Source organism: Coturnix japonica, chromosome 8, assembly GCF_001577835.2.
Source record: "Coturnix japonica isolate 7356 chromosome 8, Coturnix japonica 2.1, whole genome shotgun sequence".
In the NCBI taxonomy this organism is placed as follows: domain Eukaryota; kingdom Metazoa; phylum Chordata; class Aves; order Galliformes; family Phasianidae; genus Coturnix; species Coturnix japonica.
The window spans coordinates 22,710,863-22,730,297 of NC_029523.1; the positions used below are offsets into that span (position 1 = coordinate 22,710,863).

Below are 19,435 nucleotides of genomic sequence, written 5' to 3' on the forward strand. Positions count from 1 at the left end.
TCCCCTCACCTGAGCTGGGCTTTCAAGCTATAATGGTTGTGCCCATGCTGTCCTGTAGTGATGCCAAAGAGGACAAAGCCGAAGAACAGAGGGCTTTCAGGGATCTGACTCTATCTGACCTTCTCCTTCTTTTCTTCTTTGCCAGGAAAAATAAAAATATATTCCACCCACCAAACCCTTGAAAAGGAGGAGAGAGGTACAGAAATATTTTAAGTACTTGTTGTTTTTCCTAAGGGGAAAAAATGCAATGTGGTTTGATTCAAGCCATGCAAATATTTATGTGAACAAGAAAGAAGCAAGATCAGAGAGAAAAGTTGGGTTTGGTTGTGACATGGCCTTTGGTGCCGGAGACGTGGATTTACTCTTGCCTTGGCCGCAGGTTGTCTGTGTGACCTCGGAGCAGTCACGCTCACCTCTGTGCCCACAACTGGCAAGATGTTAGAGCTGGCCAAAATCCTTTTGGGGCTGGGGCAGTGTTGAGGCGATAAGGAGCTTTTCAACCCAACAGGATCTCTGAAGCACTTTGATGATGTAGCAGTGGTGGAAAATTACAGCAATTTTTGCTGGATAGGGTACCTCCAGAATTTGTACAGTGCTGCACGTGATTTGCTGCCGTCTTCTGACTGCTCCTATAATGCAAACAATGGTCTGCATTCAGTAAGTAGCTCCTCAAATTTCCTGTGGATATCCCCAGCAAATCTGTATTTAAATAAGCAATAGTTCCTTAATCCTGGGCTGCAAGTTGCTGGGGCAATTTGTACTCAAGGTGAACGCGGAGGTTACAGAGATGCTGAGATGTATATAAGAAGTTTGCTATCCAAATTGTTTCCATCTGTTTTTGTTATGCCCCACTCTTGAAGAATAAACCAAACATTTTAGTCTTCAGCTATTTCCTTCTGGACTCTGTAAAGCTACCTGTTCTCAGAAGCATTATTTGGTGTCTTTAAGTGCTCTAGCCTGATGTTTTTACAGTGGAATTCAGCCTGTAAACAAGCAGTTAGGAAAGGCAGCTGGAAAAAAAACAGAGAAACAATTTCATTAAATGAAAAAATCTATCTGTTCGTATCACTCAAAGCATGAAAATATTTTGGATATACTAGAATTCCTTGTCAACTGTGTAGTTTTGTCCTATCCTTTTCTTCTACTTCTTCCCTCCCAAACTTTCCGAAGCCATGGAGTTTTGTAGCATGTCTTTCAGCTCATGCCCAGCATCCTCTGTGGTTCTTGTGTCACCTCTGAGTGCTCAGACTTGGCAGCCCAAGTGACCCTGAGCAAGATTCCAACCTTGTTGTGCTGTGGGACTTAGGGTGAGATGTCCACCCCCAGTCCTTGTGGAAAGGGATACCAGTTTCAAGTCTTCACTATTACATCTTTTACTAAGATAAATGGCAGTCTCCAGGGAACACCCATTTTGCAAAGTATTTCCGTGTAGAGAAATGGTGTAGGTATGTCAAAGGTGTTCTAAAGAAAAAAGCCATTCGTTGTCTGCAGCAGTCATGTACCTTCCTCAGATCTTGGAGATCAAGAAGGATGAGATCTGTCCTCCAGAAAGAAAGCTGTCTGATAGCTGAAAATATTTTTTCTCAGAAGTGAAAATAGATCCTTCCCTTCCTTATAGCTAATCTTAGTTGTGTTTAGTTCTGAAGAGTGACTTTCATATGCCGGTTGCCCAGACGTATGTTACCTTAAAGAGAAGTAATTGATTTTTAGCCAAAAGGACAGGAGAAAGGTTAGGAATGCGCAACAGTTTCTCATAGCTTTGGAGGAGGCAGATGTTTCTCTTCTGGTTCCAGCCTTCATTTTCTTTGCATGAAGAACGAGTTCCTTAAAACCAAATAAATATCCCTTTGAGCAGAGCATGGTCCCCACTGTTATTCTTGAAATTAACTCTTTTGTGGCTAAGGCAGAGCTTAGCCTGTTGATTTGTATTGAGAAGAAAAAAACCAGAAAAATGTGATGTGATTTTTCTTTTATAAGTAGCTGTACTTGTTAAGAACTGATCAACAAAGTAACAGTGACAACAAAAGCTCTGACATCTGAAGTGATATGAATTCTCATTACTCATTCTCTGTAATGTAAATATAACTAGAGAGTGTTTTTTTCTCTCGCAATTAAGATTTCATTCAAACAATCATAGCTGCAGACATAGCAGCACGTATTTCACATCTATTAAAGATAACAGAGGGTACAGTTGTATCTGCCAGCAGTTACATGTACCAGGCTGTTACTGAGGCAGACCAAAGGGAGGTCGTTACAAGTGGAGGTCATTATTGATGCTCCAAGTGCAGGGGATGGATGTTGCCAGACTTGTCTGTGCCATGCTTACCTTGGTGATGGAGGCAGTCGGGTGCCATCCTTCTCCCTGAGTACTGAGGCCAGATTGTCTGGTACGTTTAGAAGAGATTCAAGTGAAGTGAAAAATGTCTCATTTCAGGTTAATATCCTCCCTCTGCTGATGCCGGAGATGCCCCGGAGATGGGGACTGTAGCTAATTCCATGCTTCACAGCTCCTGTTTCCCAGAGAAAATGGACGAAATGTTTACCAGGGCAAGAAGCTGCACAGAGAATGTATCTGTGTGGGGCTGGGAATGGCTGCTGAGATCTCTAGGGCCTACTGGAGCAAGGCCAGGGGCTGGGGGTCACTGATAAGGTGACCTTGGCCACAGTTTGGGTTTAGTCGTTTGTAGAGTTTGACTGATGGGAAACATGGACAAAAGCCTTTGTGTTGCTCTGCTCGCCATATGGAGCTGTACAAGGCTACTGAGGAGGTTGGCCTGTTTACCCAGCAGGTCTGCAAGAGGCGTTTGGTTCCTTATGTTTATAAATCAACACGGTGACACCTTTCCAGAGGATGGAACAACAGCTGAGGAGTTGCAGAACCCAATGCCTGAAGCATGTGATGCGATGCCTGGAGCTATGATGGGATTGATTATGACCTCGAGTCCTGGGCAATACAAGCTTTCAGAAATGCTCTCTGGGAAATCCTCGGGGGAAAGAGAAATGTGGAAAACAGAGTTGGGTGGGAAGTGCCGAGGAGGTGCGAGACGGCTGCCTGCCAGCACTCAGGAAGCTCCTTGTAGTCAGTGGAGCACAACCAGTGTGCTGAAAGACGCGGCATTCCTTGTGCGTACCGAGTCGTGGTGGGGATTTGGACTGGCCAGGGCAAGCTCTGGTGTCAAGGAATAAAGCGTGCGTTGAGCTGAGCCTAAATGCACTTCATCTAAGCAGGACCAGACTTGAGTTGCTTGTGGCTTGTGAGATGCTTCCCAAGAAACTTGTGCTGAGTTAAGATGAGATGTTGGAGGTTTTTCCAGAGGGGAAAGAGGGCTTTTCACACTTCAAAATCACAGGTGACTCTTCAGGGCTGCCCCTGATTTATTGTTTCCGTATTGGGTGGGTAGAGGGCTCCAAGCCCACCCACGCACAGTTTTTCTTTCCTGTAACAAACAGGAGAACACGAAAGTGAGTCCCATGTGTTCATACTCAGCTGGCTGCTGCCTCACCTGGTCATCTGTGTCCATCTCCCGCTCACTTCATTTTCAGACAGAAAATGCCCGTTGTTTCAGTCCTTTATCAGCTGGTATTTGCCCTGTGGTTCCACAGCAATGTATGGCTCTGCTGCTCCATCTCCCTCAGGGTCAACATTTTGCATCTGGGGCTTTCATGTTCTCACCTGAACTTCAGGCATATGCTTGCTGCTTGCAAATAGGGGCGATTCTGTCACGTCTGGGTGATATTTGTCATTGAACCACTTGAGAGTGAAGGAATTGTTTCCTGTTTATAGCTCTGTAGAGCTCAGCCTAGTCATTTACTTACTGTGGGTTCTGGAAAGGAATACCGTTAGGTTCTTTCAAGCACGCTGAAGGCATCTGAGTTCACAGTTGGGTACATATGGATCTGTCTGTTCCTGCTTGTTTTCTACCCAAAAGGGCTGGGGGCCGGGCCAGATCCCCTGCTGTGTAAGAAGGTGGTTTGGGGCGAGCATAGTTTCACTCTACCAAGCCATGTGGCTTCTAGCTGAGGCTTCTGTGCAGCCAAAGAGCCAACATCAGGCCTGTGCTGGTTTGCTTATATCCCAGGTACAGCTGGTTTGAAGCCCCGAGACTCTGGTGTGTGGAAGTGATTCCCATGCCTTGCTTGGCTAGCAATAGCCAGGCACACAGTTTGGGTTCCTGCTCTGGTTGTCTGGAAGGCCATTTTCTGTGCGTAATCATGCCGGTCTGTAGCAGAAAAGAGAGGATGGTTACATGTGTGGCTTTTCCATATGAGTGTTCCTGTGTCTGTTTAAAGCTGGATCATATCTGGCTGGATCAATACATTTACAGAAAGCACCAATCCTATATAGTCAGTGCAAAATATGCAAGTGTGTGTTAAACAAAAGTTTGCATTAATGTACCAGAGAGGCTTTCCAGGTGCTCTGTAAGGTAATGGGCACAATGGAGCTATGCAGGAAAGCTGAAAAGGTGTCTACATTTTTCTGCACCGAGTTCCTCCAGAAAACTGGTTTTTGAGGCCCAGTATGGTGTACCAAAATGCCTTACATGACCCCATCTGAAAAAGGGGAGTCGTCCTGCTTTCTCAGAGCTGCCTCCAAGGGACAATACTCCATCATCTCACTACCAAAAGCCCTCCCTCTTCTGTCACATTGTCAGCATCTGTATATTCAACGCTGCTGTGAGGCAGCGACAACTTCTGTTCTCCTTCAGACCCCAGGACAAGTTGTGTGGAATTAGCAGAGCATCTTGATAAACCTCTGGGTGTTGGCACAGCGTGATGGAAAGGCCTCCTTCCTGCTCTGACAGCAACCAGGGATGCTGCAACAATTTTACAGAAGTCATTTTTATCCAACCCCACCTATTTGATTCACTTTCATCCTAAAGGGTGTTTCAACTTAAGAGTGCTGCTGAAGTTGCGTAGGTCCGGTTGGTTTGGAACCAAAGGAAGTTCTTTAGCATGTAAAAACCTTATTAAGCCTTAGCACACGTCTCTGTGAGAAGAACAGCCATGTCCCGAGATCTGAAAAAGCATTCTGTTGTAGGGCGAAGGATATTATATTCAATAAATCATATGGAACTATTTATCAGCAATCACTTCTTTAACTTTTCCACAGTCTTCAGTTTCAAAGAGCATTTTGAAGTGACTGAAGTCTGTACAGAGCAGTTTATTTAAAAAAAAAAAAATTATTCTAGGAAAATTACCTCAGGGTTGATTGTGTATTTATGAAGGGTTTCTCTTTTCTTCTTTAAAAAATATTAACATAATATAAGTAAATGGCTTTATTAAGAACAGTGGAAAATGCGTAAAGGAGCAGACAAGATTTTGTGGCGGGCAGACTGCAGTGGGAAAGGCTTTGCTTGTTGTGCAGTCACAAACAACAAAGTCAGTGGAAAGACCTTGATTTCAGCAGGGCTGGGATTAGCCTCCAGCATGGGATTGCTCACTGCAGAGCCTTGAGATGCTTCTGGTTATGTCTGTAGTCTCCTCAGTGAATGCATTTAGAGTCTCTTTCATACTGTTTTTTTGCCTGCTGTTATCAGTGATTACCTTTATTAGCCCATTTGAGCCCTGCCTCATCTCCTTGCTGGTAGCATTCTCATTAACCTGAATCCGGTTCTGATTTTTGGTTACAAATGAAATTAAAATGCTTGGGATTAAAACAAACAAATGTTTTTTTGCCTCCTAGAAATAATTGCGTGATTGCAAATCCACGTCGGCCACTTTGTGTTCCTGACATCATTCATTCCTGGTGCAATTATGGTCTGCTGCAGCTTAATTATGGTGTCTTTCAGTGCACAGCACAGCGTGGTGCTAAGTAATGTAATCACTAAGTGATTACATTTCCTAAATCATGAAATGAATCTGATTGTGAGTGTGTGGTATGCAGTTACAGCCATCTGGATTACCACTTTTTCCAGTCCAGTCAGCCTCTTTATGATGAACCCACGGGTTGGAGCAGAACAAACTTTTTTCTGTGGATTGTTTTGAGCTTTATGAACTTTAAAAAATGAATCTCAGTGTTTTCTAGCTATCTGCCTGAACCATAGTGGTACACTGTGGGTTTAGCTTGGGGTCTGCAGTGATGAATAGAAGAGGGAAGGCCATGTGAGCTGTGCCATGTTCTAAAAGGATTCCTTCATCTCATAGCCTCAACAAGAAGGGGCAGGGAAGAAGTGTCAGCTCCAAGCAATGCACATGCAGGGCTGGAGGAGTGTGCAGGATGTCAAGGTGCAGCTTGGATTCCATACAGGCAGACAGGAGCCTTTCCCAGCACTCCTGACTGTTGAAAAGGAAGTTGTTTGCAGTCACTTAGAATGGATCAAGTAGACAAAATAAGAATGTTTGAATAAAGTAGTAGTCACAGCTCTTGTGTAGATGGTAAACAATGACAGTAAACTCTTGCTCTTATGGTAAAATGTCTTGAATCATTTATTTCTTGAAAGACTCAGGCAGGGTGTCTTTGGTCACTCACACATGTTTTGTACTTTATCACAAATCAAAACATCCTGATTTCCAGTTTCTGGAACACATTACTTGTCCTTGCTTTCCCCATTTAGAATAGAAGGTGGCAATCCCAGCTGTGCACTCGTCAAAGACTGCTTTAGGTAGTCTTTGAGAGCCAAGAACAAGCTGTGAATAGATGAGCCCTAGGATTTGTACTGCAGAAAACATCCTTGCAGTGAGCTTAGCAAAAGGGAGTTGTGCTGATGGATAGCTCTTCTTAGGCCCCTTCTGCTTAGGCTTTCATATATTTCTTGTGAAGGGAATTAGTATGCTTTGTTGCTCAGGCTTGAGTCTGCAGTTCCTCCCATGCCTTGGTTTAGCTTCTGTGGCCTGAGGAGACTCCTGGGCTGCTTCCATTGCATCGTACCATAACAAAGGGGGCACAGCCTGGGTCACTCAGCAGTAAGACTGCTGGGGAGTGCTGTGGGCATTCACCCCTGTGTCAGTTTGCTGAGTACAGAAAGGTCCCCTAGTGGGTGACATTGTGTTGCTGACTGGTGCTGAACCATGAATACTGTCTGAGATGGAGGCTTCTCTCTGGTTTAGAGGGTGCTGCTCAGGTTCAAAGGCCACTCTTGACTCAGATGGGTTATAATAAGTGCTTGGTCTGGCTGTTACCTTCTGTGAGCTCCAGAGCTCAAAATGAAAACCTCAAACAAGCCTTAAGCACTGCTGATGTACTGTGCAGAGGGGACAGAGCAGCGGCTGATGTCCATGGGCTCATCACTGCATCTACAACAGTTATTCCCACCTAGGACTGCATCTTTCCCAGGAAAGCTGCCCGAGACTTCAGGAAAACAATTAAATACAGAAAAGAGAGAGTCAATGTTCTTCCTCTGTTTGTATTTTACAGCAGGTCCGGGAGCAGCTCCCAGAGTCATGGTGACAAGTGGACAAGAACTTCTGTGCAGGATGATTTACCGGTGTCCTTATTGGCATCTGAAGAAGGACAAGGAAAGGTATGTGAAAGCTGGCTTTCTCTCAAAGTCTCTGCAGAAGGGATAAAATGTAGTCTGATTTTGCCTGAACTGAATGACTTCTTGTCCAGCTGAGATGTGTCTATGTGTCAGGAGGATGAAGCATCAGTAAGTAGAGTGTTTGCTTAGCATCCTTTGGTCCTTGTTCTGGCTGCAGATGAGCTCACTGTAGAGCTGACTGGCTCCTGGCCGCAACCACCCAAGCTCCACTTGCTTTCTACCTGCCCTGGCCTCTGATGTGCAGATGCAGACAAATGTGCAGATGCAGGACTCACTTCCTCCTCTGGTGCTGTCAACAGCATTGTCTTGAGGAGTGATTGCACATCCAGCTGTGCTGTGGGTGTGATGGGAGGGCAGAAGAGGAACTGGGGATGTACTGAGAGTAAATCCAAGCAAACAGAACTCACCTGGAGAATGCAGGATGGAGGTAGGGGCTGGAGCTGGGCTGGGTGGGCAAAACCCTTGAGGAAGGGGAAGGTGGTGAGAAGAGGACAGGGTGCTCTTCCTATGGAGGAGCAAATTCTGCCTCTGGTCCTAATAGCTGAAAGCCTCAGCTGGTCATTTCAAAAGTCCTTCCTGCAACTCTCAGTGTTCACAGGGCTCAGACCCATGATAATTCCATATTCCCTCTTCCAACAAGGGGCTTGTGACCCTCTCTCGAGGGCCCTGGCCTCGGGAGGTGAAGATTGCTGAGCATTATGTCAGCTGTACCCAAAGTGGGGTTTGTTTAATGGTCTCTGCTGCTGTTTATATTTTCTAATGCGCTGCGGCTGGCTTTTGTTGCCATTAAAACTTCATTTGTTTGGAGGATCTTTTCAACAAACTGAGATCCAATAAATCATGGGTAAAATATTTATTATTTCAACTGGATAAGATGGGGAGGGAGGAGTGGACAAATTTGTATTCCTTCAGCAAGATGTTAAATGGGAGACCGTGGGGACGCGTTAGCCACGGGAGTTTGTCCCCAGAAGAACAATTAGTTGGCTGGACAGGACCAGCTGAGTGACAGCTTCACATTTGGAAGCTGAAGGGTGCAGAAATATTCCCTTGGAGTGCTCCAGCTTTATCCTGTCTACCATGTGATCGCATCCACAGATGGTGGAAGTGAGCCCTGGGTCTCTGGATTAAAACTGTCAAAAATGCAAAGCCCTAATGCTTGAGTTAGGAATCTTGGGTTAACAAACTGGTCTTGCTTGTGTTGGTGGCAAAGCTGCTATTGTCTGAGGTCAGGATTTCACTCCAGGTCTGCTTTAGTTCATGGACAGTAGCTGGCTCCCGAGTTTTCATCCTGCTGTAGGGTGTGTAGCTCTGGCTTGCGGTGGGACGAATGACATGGAGATCTGGAGCGGGATGTGGAAAATGTCATCACCAGCATCATTACATTAGAGCTGCGTGGCTTTATTTGTTTGTTGAATAGCGAATGCAATTAAAATTAGTGTGGGATTTAGGGCTGCTCATGCACTTCTGAGTTCAGCCAGTGGCTTTGGCTGAAAAAGTAGAGAGGCACATTGGGGAGAGTCAGCCTGTGATTTCAATACCTAAAATGCAGAATATGTTGTTTATTCGTTTGGAATTCATTTCTTAAAGTGACATTGTTTTCAATGCCAGAATACAAAAACAAAAACAATTCACTTTTGGACTGACCCACACAGGTATGATTCTGAAATCTGTCCCTGGGGTTATGGCAAAATTTGTGCATTACGCATTTGACTCTGACAGCCTGGATCCGCACATTCAGGTGGTGTAGAAGTTTCCATAATCAATTGGGTACATGCATCTAGTGCTTATATAGAGAACTGGTCTGTACATATAACTATGACAGCATCTGACTTCTCAGCAAGGAGGATGCCATGTGCCTATAAACCAGATTCTGTCCCAACATATACTAGCAGAGTGTGAGCCTCAGTTTTTCACAGTAAATCAAATTCCCTCAACGTGTGCTCCAGCACCACAGTTTCTACCCCACGCAGTCTCCCAACCATCTCCTTCACTACTAAGGCCTCTAGATGCTACTATAATACCATAAAAATGTAGAACTGGGGATAAAGTTAGCATCCCATCTGCCAAAAACAGGACGTGTGGCAACCCTTCCCAGTGAGTCATCTGTTCAGCATCCTCAAGTCTTTGAGACCTCTGCACTCACCAGGGAGCTCTGACATTTACCAATGTTATCTTTCTTATTTCAGTTTTGGCACCTTCTTCCTTTCCTCGGGGACTGTACTGGGCAAAAAAAGCAGATGAAATGAGCAGCAGATATCTCCTGTCACTTTTCTGAAAGGTTGCTGGGCTTAAGTGTGTTGTTTGGCCACAGATGGTGGTAACTCCACCAGAAAAACAACCAAAAAAATACAGTGAAGAAACTGTTAACTGGGCAGGATTTTAGATGAGGGGTCCATTTATTGGAAGGGAAGAGTAAACCTTATTCATACTGACTTTGGGGATGACTAAACACTCAAGAAGCAGATTAGAAAATGTTACAAAATACTTTTTCTATGGCTTGCTTTGACTCAGCAATAAAGGAGTCACCCCCAGCATCACTCTCTGTGCTGCAGAGTACAGGGCTGGTTTTGGGCAGTCAGGGTTCTCCTGAAATCCCTGCTGACTGTCCTGAGCATTCACAGGTCTGTGTAGCTGCTGTTTTTCAGTGTGCTCTGTTTGAGGTGAGCAAAGGTGCTGCTGGTTGCCACCAGAGATATATGGGTAAGAAATGACCCTGTTTTCCTGGGGTTATCCCTGCAGTGATCGGGCAACAGACAGAGGCCCAAGGTAGGTGTTCTGGTGGTGCTCCAGGGCTTCCCCACAAAACCAGGCAGGGCTCTCAACATCTTGCACCTCTGCACTGATGCTCAGCTGAAGGTGGGGGGCTTGGCTGATTCCCATTTATCACAAACCTCACTCTCTGTGTTACCCCAGTCAAGCTGCTGTCCCCCTTTCACCTCTCATACAGGGGAACAACCTCCCAGCAGCCCATTAACCCTTTCCAGACCTATGTAGTTTTGCACATGTGGTTTTTAGTGGCATAATTCTTGGCAAGAGGAGAAACTGTAATATTGCTGTTGGGCCTATGTGTGTGTCTGTTGTTCATCATGCGTAAATTAGATGGACTACCCCGAGCTGCAGAGGGGGAAACTAATGATTGCCATATTGTTTCCAGCACTCATCAAGCAAAAGAAGCTGTTTGAACTTTCCCCTGAAGATGCTTCTGCCTCTCTCAGTGATGTTTAAGTTTTGGGTTTCTACCTTGCTGGAATCTTCTCTCTTTGATGCTCATATTGACATGGTTCTTTCCTGTTTATTTCTGTTCTGCTTTACCCAATGAAATGATCCTACCAGGAAGGCGAAGGTCCAGCTTAGAAGGTAGAAGGAAGGAAGGAAAGCATCTTTCCTTAGATCTGGGAGCAGACTGATTGATAGTGAGGGAAATTCCCCCTTTGGGGTGGGGATCACAGCCTCATTCTTAGCGTAAGGGCAGGCGAGATGCTGGAAGTGAGATTGGTCACTGTGTCTGGGACGTGTGACTAATTGTGTTTGTCTGGCCCTCTTCCCTAAAACCAGGAGACAAATGCTAAAGCAGGCATTGTTTTCATCCGACAGGATATTTCAAGGGTCCCGTTTGTGATTAGGGAAAAAGGCTGTATCCCATCACACCTGGCAATTAGAGCCGATGGTGACTAGAGCTGACTTTCTGGATGCTGCTTTTGCATTGTGAGCCCAGGTGCACCTTGCTGCACAGCCTTGAAGTGGATAGTAGGACAAAGTAGCAGAGCAATGAGAAAAGCAGACGTGTTGTTTGCTGCAGTGTCAGTAATAAATGAGACTGAATGGGAAAAGCCTTCCTCATTGTCAGGATGATGAACCTCTTAGGGAGGTGGTGGGATCATCATCCCAGGAGGTGCTGAATAAATGTGTAGATGTGGCACTGAAGGACATGGTCAGTGGGGATGAGTTGGGGTTGGACTGTGTGATCTCAGAGATCTGTTGCAACCTTATTGATTCTATGATCCTGTCGTTGATATGTTGGTTGGCTGCGTTGGTGATGCTTTCTAATCAGAGGTGGTTAACTTCTGTCCTTCAGTTATTGCTACAAGTTCATCTGTGCAGTGTGCATGGCTTTCTGTTATCTAATTCCTTTATAATCTTAGCTTGCACTTTTAGAGGTATTTAGGAATCCCCTAATCTACTGTCTGCTGTCTGCCAGACTTTTCTCTCAGATGGCTGGATCCTTCAGTGAGTAAAAAACATGCATTCCTGGGGGAGAATGGACTGTGTAAGCTTGTCTGAAGGACGCTTCCTGATTACTAGCCTGGTTCAACCTTCTGGCTCTCGTTAGTTGGGCAAAAGGTGGTTAACATGGAGATATGATCTGTATCTCTGCTCCTGCTGTGTTCTGTACCTCATCTCAGCCATGTACGGAACATGGGACTGTGGATCTCTGTTGCCTTCATTCTAGGAATGCAGAATGTGCTGCTAGAAGTTCCTAGGATAGCTTGGTTCCAAACAGAAAATTACAAACATCCCTTCTGCCTTTGAGTAAATTACATAGTATGGAAAGACCAGGTGATGGGAAAAGTGGACAGTGCTGGTGGCAACTACAGTATGGTTTACTAACATGGGTGGGAGACGTGTGTGCTTGGAGGGGTCCTGAATTTCCTGGCTTCAGGTGAAGACAACATCACTCAAAGCCTTCTCTCCTTCAGCACGTTATTTCCTCCCCGTGCTACTGATGGATCCTTTTCTACCCTGTATATTTTTCTTTCAGTCAAATCAGAAAAGTACTGAAAACTGGCCAGGCAGCTCACAGGAATGAGAGACCTTGTATAAAACACTCATTTCTTCACAGTTGTTGGGACGTGCTGTAACAGAAGATTACAGATAAAGATGGCATTTTCTCTCAAAGATAGATTGGAAATGTGGAAATACTTCATTATTTCCACAGCTGACCAAGTGTAGTTCAGTTGTCCTGGCAAAACCTGAAACCAGCATGTTTGGAGTTTTCTCTAGGGAGCCACTTAGCTCGAATACTGGCATAACTAGCATGGTAGCCTTGACTTCCTTGCTGTTAATGAAAGAAGGGCTGGAATGAAAGCAGAAGGCTGTATTGTTCATCTTGGTGGCTATGAACAGCAAATCTCCTGTTACTCAGCAAACCTCCCCTGTACAAATCCTTTTTTTTTTTATCCCTGCAAGACCATACAGCCCCATTTCAGTGGGAACTGCCAATAACAGATCCCAAAGTAATTAATTAGTGCAATTCTTCCCTAAATTTCAACAGGAACTGTAACTTGCATTAGGATCTTGTAGGCAGTGAAGTCCTTATTACTGTGAACTCCTCAGTCCTTCCTGGGCCAGTGCATTTGCTCTTCAGTCTTGCTGCGGGTACAGATCTTCAGTTTAGGTTTGACTTCTAGGGTATGTTTAACTGAGCTTAGGCTGTGTCTGCCATGCACACTGCTTCAGTTCATGGGGAAAGTGCTAAGACAGAGATGAGAGATAGCCTTAGATATGGAGTTCTTGAAAGGGATGGCAGAAGAAGAGTACTTCAGACAATGGGAGGAAAGTAGTCTGCTGTAACCTAACTGAATGAGTCAGCCCCATTTAACCACAACAGTGTGTGGAGACTCCTACTGCTTCTCACTGCAAGCATGTTGCTTACTTGGAAATATCCTTGGCCTCATCATAAAACTCTGAACAGACTCAGTTCTGCTACTGTCTCTTCTTTGGGCACCTATGGGGCAATTTGTAGGGGGGAGCCTGTGTCTCATCAGCAGAAGTCGATAAAGGAAGGCGTCTCTTCTGGCCTCACGAAGAGCCTAACTCAGGTTTGGAATACTGCATCATGATCTTATCAGAAACAATCTCAGGCAGGGTGACCTCCAGGGGTCTCTCCCACTCGACATTATAATACGATTCTAGGAGTGAAAGGCAGACTGCTGCAGCACAGGCTGCTGCCTCATGTACCTGATGTGAATAGGACCATTGTATATCTACTCAAAGGCTCAGATAGACAAGGCCTGGCAAATTAATTGCAGTGATCTGGGCTTTTGCTGTCCTCAGCTATTGTACTGTGTCTCTGGCATATATCGTGCTTGCAGCAGCACAAAGGAAGGTGTGAGCTGGAGCAGCTGAGGATGTTCTCATGGTTGTTCCTACAAGCTGCGTGTAATGCACTACTCAAGTTTTAGACCCTGTCAGCCAACTGCTCAGATAATGGGAGACAGAGCTTTAACTTTATGCAGCCAAGATTGGAAAGTGAAGTCAAAGCAACTTGAACATGACTCGAGTGTGGAGAAGGGATGCTGCAGTGTTCCATATCATCTGAATACTAAACAAAGCGCAACACGGCTCAGATCCACAATACTCGTGCAGTCTCCATCCTCTGAATTTTATCTTTGAGTTGGCTTTGATTTTTATGGCATGTTTGTCTACAGCAGCTGTCAGAGTGTTTAAGCAGTGGAATTGCTGCTGTAATAAATATATCCTTCCAAACCCTCGCTATGGGTCTCCCCATTGGGACTTTATGTAACATACTGACTGGTACCAAAAATACGCAGAGAACATTTTGCTTGCTGGGACTTTCAGCTTGATGTGCCAGCTCAGTGCTGACTCACTGGCAGGACCTGGGTTCGTGCCTTGGTGTTGCTCTGTAGTAAAGCAGCCTGGGAAGGGTGCAGCCTGGGAAGCACAGCCATCGATGTTGCCACAAATGGATGTGAAAGCAGACTGTTACCATCCTAGGTGATTTTTCTTTTGCCTTGGCAGTGCAAATGCTATGGCATTTAGCCAGAGACCAGCTTAAAGCAAAGGCTGCTTTCCCATGGCAGCAGGGGAAGAAGCGGAGAAGACCCCAAAATGGTCTTAGATGAAGGTTTCTCTGAGTACTATTTTTGACCAGTACTCTAATTTTATATGCTTTCATTATGTAACTTTCAAATTTGCAGCTGAATAAACTTCCAGGGAAGAGGAATACTTCTAACAGAGCTCTGGATTGATGCTCTAAAAACACCCATGAAAGATTTCCAGAGCAGCTGAGGACCTCTGTGCATCAAGGAAAGGCCTATAAGTTGAGTTTGCCCCTCATTCTGGAAATGGTGTAAAGGAATTATTCTGTCTTTATTTCTGGCAAGAAAGTGCAGTTGCAGTTTAATACTGGTGATAGATTTAGGGTGGGTTTGGTTACATGGGGTTAGCATCCTTCCTCTCTGGATCACCATACCCAAGATTCCGGCTTGTCTCTGCCCCCCTGCCCACACCTCCTTGGGCTCTGAGCACACGAGCAGCAAACAGAGGTGCCACGCATCCCATGTGCTCTGATCCTGCAAACTCCAGCAGTGGGAAGAATGGAGAGCCCCAGGCAGAGCCTGGGTGGAACGAAAGCAAGCCCTGCTCTGGCTTTTCTCTGCTGTCATGGCCATGTGAGGCAGATCACGAGCGAGCAAAATGTGGAGGCTTTTCTAATGTTCTCTAGGGACCAGGTGGGTCCCTGGCTGCTGCAGGATATGGCCTGAGAAAGGCTACCTTTCCTTTTCCCAATTCCCTTTCCGTGTTTACATCTGCAGGAAGAAAATCGCTAGAATCCAAGCCAGATGTCTTCTCCAGCCCCTCCCTGCCTCTAAATGGGAAACGTTTGCTGCAGCAACCTCGAAAAGCCAGGCTGGTGACCAGCCAAGCGTGAGGGATGGGGAAAACAAAGGCTTGAAGAAATGCAAATAAAAACAAAAGGAACATCACTCTAAACAGGAAAAAATGGCTGGAAAGGCAATGCACCTGCATGCCTATAGCTCTTTGTTTTGTTGCTTTGGAAAAATGGAGGGCAAACTACCTGATGGGGTGCATTTGCATGAAATTTTGTTGATCACGTTTTTATTTTTAGCAACTGAGGTAATAGATTAGCAAAAATATAAAGCAAAAATGACAAGAGTCATGAATTGGAGCATTTTCCAGCTATCTGTCCTCAAAGCAGAGGCTACAGCTGGGTGGTAGTTCAGGGGCTGTCTTATGCCAAAGGCACACATTTGGCTAATGTACTCCAATAAGTAATAACTTGATGAAAAGTCCAGTGAAACCAGTGGGAGGCTTCCTATTGGTTCCTGTAGGCTTTGGATGACTCAGTTATGTAAACAAACTAACACATAAGAATAACCAACATTTGCCCCTTCTCGGAAATATACCAACCCGAAGGGACTGCGCTCATGTGTTTGTAGCTGCATCTGACTCTGACGCCCTATAAGGAGCCCACATCATGAGAAAGTGATGTGGCAACGTTTGCAATCTTGGACGTGGAATTGTTTGTTGAACCATGACAGACTGCAGCACATCGCTTTCAGTAATGATAAGGCAAGGTTTATGCATGTGCACATCTGCACTTGGCAGGGTTCGGGGTTCATCAATAATGTCATGTTCCTCATTAGCCATAAATTCCTCCGAAGCACTTGCTGAAATAGGAGAGGGCACTGTGACTGATTGCTGCTGCACGACTTGTATTGTTTCCACTACTCCCAACTTGGTGCTCTGCAATGAAATGTAGCCCTGTAGAACTGCTGGCCCTTCAACTTCTATTCCATGCCAGTGACCCCGTTTTGCTGTGTTGATGCTGTTTGTGACGCTGCTATAGCAAATTCCAGCTTTGTCTTTTGAAGAGGGTCTCCAAAATAGTCCTTTCTAAGTGGGAAGTGCAGCATCAGCTTCTCTCTGGGGAGAAGTTGGGGCACGATGATTGTCATGGCAGTGTCTGGATGCAGAGGGTGAGCTGACACACTGTGTGCCAGTACTTCTATTCCTGCAGAGGGCTCGAGAGGCAGCCAGGGCCATGTGCAGCCTTCTCTGCAGTTGAAGGGCAAATGGAGAGCTCCTCTGTATGAATTGGAGCAGTCAGAGTGAAACCATCAGCTAAACCTGAGAATGAGCTGAGGATCTCAGCACGTCCCCCCACAGCTCCTGTTCAGCAGCGCTGTATATTATTTTAAGGGAGCTTTCTGCATGAATTGTGTTGCATTCTGAAAGAGGAGATTGTTTTGCTTAATTAATGTGGGAAGGTCTTCACATTACAGACCTTCCTGCTTACATTATTACATTCTAGGGTTCATCCTGCTGCGGTTCCCCTGTGCTGTATGGCAGGCAAGGGCTCATGGCAGAGGAACCCACGGCCAAAGGCTGTTGGTGCAACAAAAGTCTCTTGCCTATGAGCTGAGCTATGCTGGATTTCTCATTACACCTGAATGCAATTCATAGTTACTGGATTCTGCTCTGGAGAAACTGTCTGGAAGGCAGGTTGGTGTGTCCTGGAGCTGAAAGTTACTGAGCAACTCCCAAAGTGGTCACCAAGGTGAAAGCCATCTGGAGAACGGAGTGACCCAACCCAAACTGTTACCTGCAATCTTGACCAAGATTTGTGTCCTGAAATTCTCATTCAGCAGTTTTCTGTTCCCACCTGCACGTCCCCTTTCCTCCCAGCCCCTTACGGCCCTTTTACTTCCAGGGCCACAGCATATTATGGCTGCAGAGCCGTTTCTTTCAGGGATATATGGCATTTCTCAGGCTGTGCTCTGGGCGGACCGTGCTATATTTAAATCTACTTTGCTGCTGCAGGACTAAAGGGCCTCCAGAGTTGTAACTTCCTAAGGGCTATTCTGCAGATTCCTTCCTCCTTTCTTTTTTTTCCTTTCTTCTTTCTTTTTTGTTTTCCTTTAACGGAAACTCTCAGTCTTCTTAGGAAATAATCCTTTGTTTCTGTCATGAAAAGCCCTCCTGGCCACCAGCGAGGAGGGGCCAATACCAGAAGTGCCACTTGCGCATTTTAGTACAACCAGGCACATCTTAAATAAACACTTGTTTATTTTTCTACCTTTCTGTTCAATTGCATCATTGCCAACATGGAAGGTAAAAGTATCCAGTTCAAAGAAGGCGACCGAAAGCGTAGGCTGACATCCTGTCGTAAATATAGAAGTGGCCTCGTGACAATGACCTGCTTGGGAACAATGGGGCTGGGCTGGGAGGGAGAAATTCATGAATTAACTCAGCCCGGCTCAATGATTAACAGCTGATGGAGGAAGAGCTGAAGGCAAGGCTGCCTGATATCTGGGCACTTCTGAGCTGGCCGTGCACCAGTGATGCCATCCCTCTGTTGTGTTGCACTGCAGACCCGTTTCCATGATGAGGATGAAAGCTCCAAGATAGAAATGAGGTTTTTGCTATGGCTTTTCCACTGGGGGTGAAGATCCTGTGCTGATTAAGAGTCTTTTTGTTGCTTTTTGTGACACCTGAGAGAATTTGTCATGAGATTTTAAGAACCATATTGTGGCTGTTGGTTGGTCTTGTCTCTGACTCCCACCTGGTAGATGTCACCAGCTGCTGTCCCCAGGTTTGGAAGCCAGGAGACGTGTCTGTAGCTGCTCTGTGTGCTTACAGCATGTGGGTGGGAAGGCAAACATCAGTCCTGTTTGTGGAGGAGCAAACTAAGGCACAGGAACAGGGACTACTATGAGGCATTCTGGGATCTGTTGGCTAAAGTGGGTACACTCCCATTCTCCAAGTATTCAGTTTGGTGAATTTTTTGTATGAAACCAGATTTAATTTAGCAAATGATCACAGAGAACAGTCCTAACTTTGCTCAGCTTCATCCTTGTTTTTCTATGTCTAATTGGAGTGGGTTTTTTTGTTACTATCATGTGGAAAACAATGGTGTTAGGCTGGGACAGCCCCTGTGCCCTGAGCCATCTCTCCCGCCAGGGCTGAGTCTGCAGACCTGCAGTCACAGCACGTGCCTCTTATCTTATTGAGCATGCAGAATATGGCATCCAAGAGCAGAAGCGCTGGGTTTTCTTCTCTCTTTCTGTACAACACAGGGTGTGCCCCATTTGACCTAAATATTTGTGAAGTTACATCCTTGGGCCAGGCTGACAAAAGGTTATAAACTCATTTGTTTTCATCTGTCCCTAAGCTGGGCAGGCTGAAGTGAGGCGTGACATCTGCCTGACGCCGGGTCCCTCACACCTTCCTCTGACGCAGCTGGGGCTGTCTGCTGCCAGAGACAGGATACTGGGCTACATGGGCCATGGACCTGTCCCAAACCGATGATCCCCTTCTTCCCTACTCAGGTCTGCTGCTGCCTTTACACCTCTTTCAAGTTCTGTAGGTGCTATTAGGTTCAGAAGTGAATGGTGTTATGGGAGATGATATGTTGTATTGGAGGGGTCTTCATGATCAAGGATGCATGATCCAGCTGCATGAAGCAGCCCCAGGTCTTGCAGGAAGAGCAATGCCGTGTCTCAAAGCAGTGCTGCTCACAGACCCCTGGGCTTGGGCAGACATAAGGGTCTTGTTCTTAGGGGTGACATGAGTTCCTACAGGACAGGGGCAGTGCAGCCCAGTGGCCAAAGCAGGTACAAGGCTGGTGCTTTGCCATGTGCATCTTGTGGTGCTGCAGGTTGATCTCACTATTTTTATATGTTGTGTTATCAAAGCCTCTTAAGTGTTTTCCATCAGCTAGTCCTTAACACTGTGCAGAGCCAGACCTACCCTAGGACAAGCTGGATCTGAAGTTTCCTGCTCTTTCTTTGGAGGCTCTTTGCAATGGGAGCACCCCCAGCACTAAGAAAACGAGATCAAAATATCTTAAACAGAAGTAACAGCCAACAACCTCCAAAATGCCAAGGTATCTGTGGAACAAAGCAATGTGGAAAAGTGTCAGCTCAGCTCCCTTCTCAGTCTTGTCCTGGGGCACCCAGCACTGGAGACAGGATCCCACCCTGGCTCACAGGTGCTGCATACATACAAGCAATAGCCATTTCCCCCAGCCTGCTGGCTGTGCTGTGCTGCAGCCCTCTATGGAGCTGGATGTTGGCCCAGGAAGGGTACACTGCTGGCTGGGGCTCAGCTTGTTATAGTATAATACACGTCCTTCTCTCTCACTGGCAGTGAGATGTACAGAACGTCCCTGTCTGACCTCTCATCAGTCTTTA

At 45.8% G+C, this 19,435-nt stretch overlaps 2 long non-coding RNA genes across 3 annotated transcripts in view; one reads left to right on the top strand and one right to left on the bottom strand.

Annotated features, from left to right (window-relative positions):
• Positions 1–19,435, top strand: part of LOC107317707 — a 300,658-nt gene that overhangs the window by 65,733 nt on the left and 215,490 nt on the right. The window contains exon 2 of the long non-coding RNA XR_001556997.2: positions 7,358–7,460. This is a non-coding gene — a long non-coding RNA (uncharacterized LOC107317707). The remainder of the gene's footprint in view (positions 1–7,357; positions 7,461–19,435) is intronic.
• LOC107317682 lies at positions 260–2,888 on the bottom strand. 2 transcript variants are annotated; one of them, XR_001556969.2, is made up of 3 exons: positions 2,783–2,888; positions 2,327–2,510; positions 260–629 (listed from the first exon to the last, which is right to left on the bottom strand). It is a non-coding gene; the product is annotated as an uncharacterized LOC107317682 (long non-coding RNA). The 2 variants fall into 2 exon arrangements; XR_004308106.1 differs by lacking the exon at positions 260–629 and adding an exon at positions 737–1,684.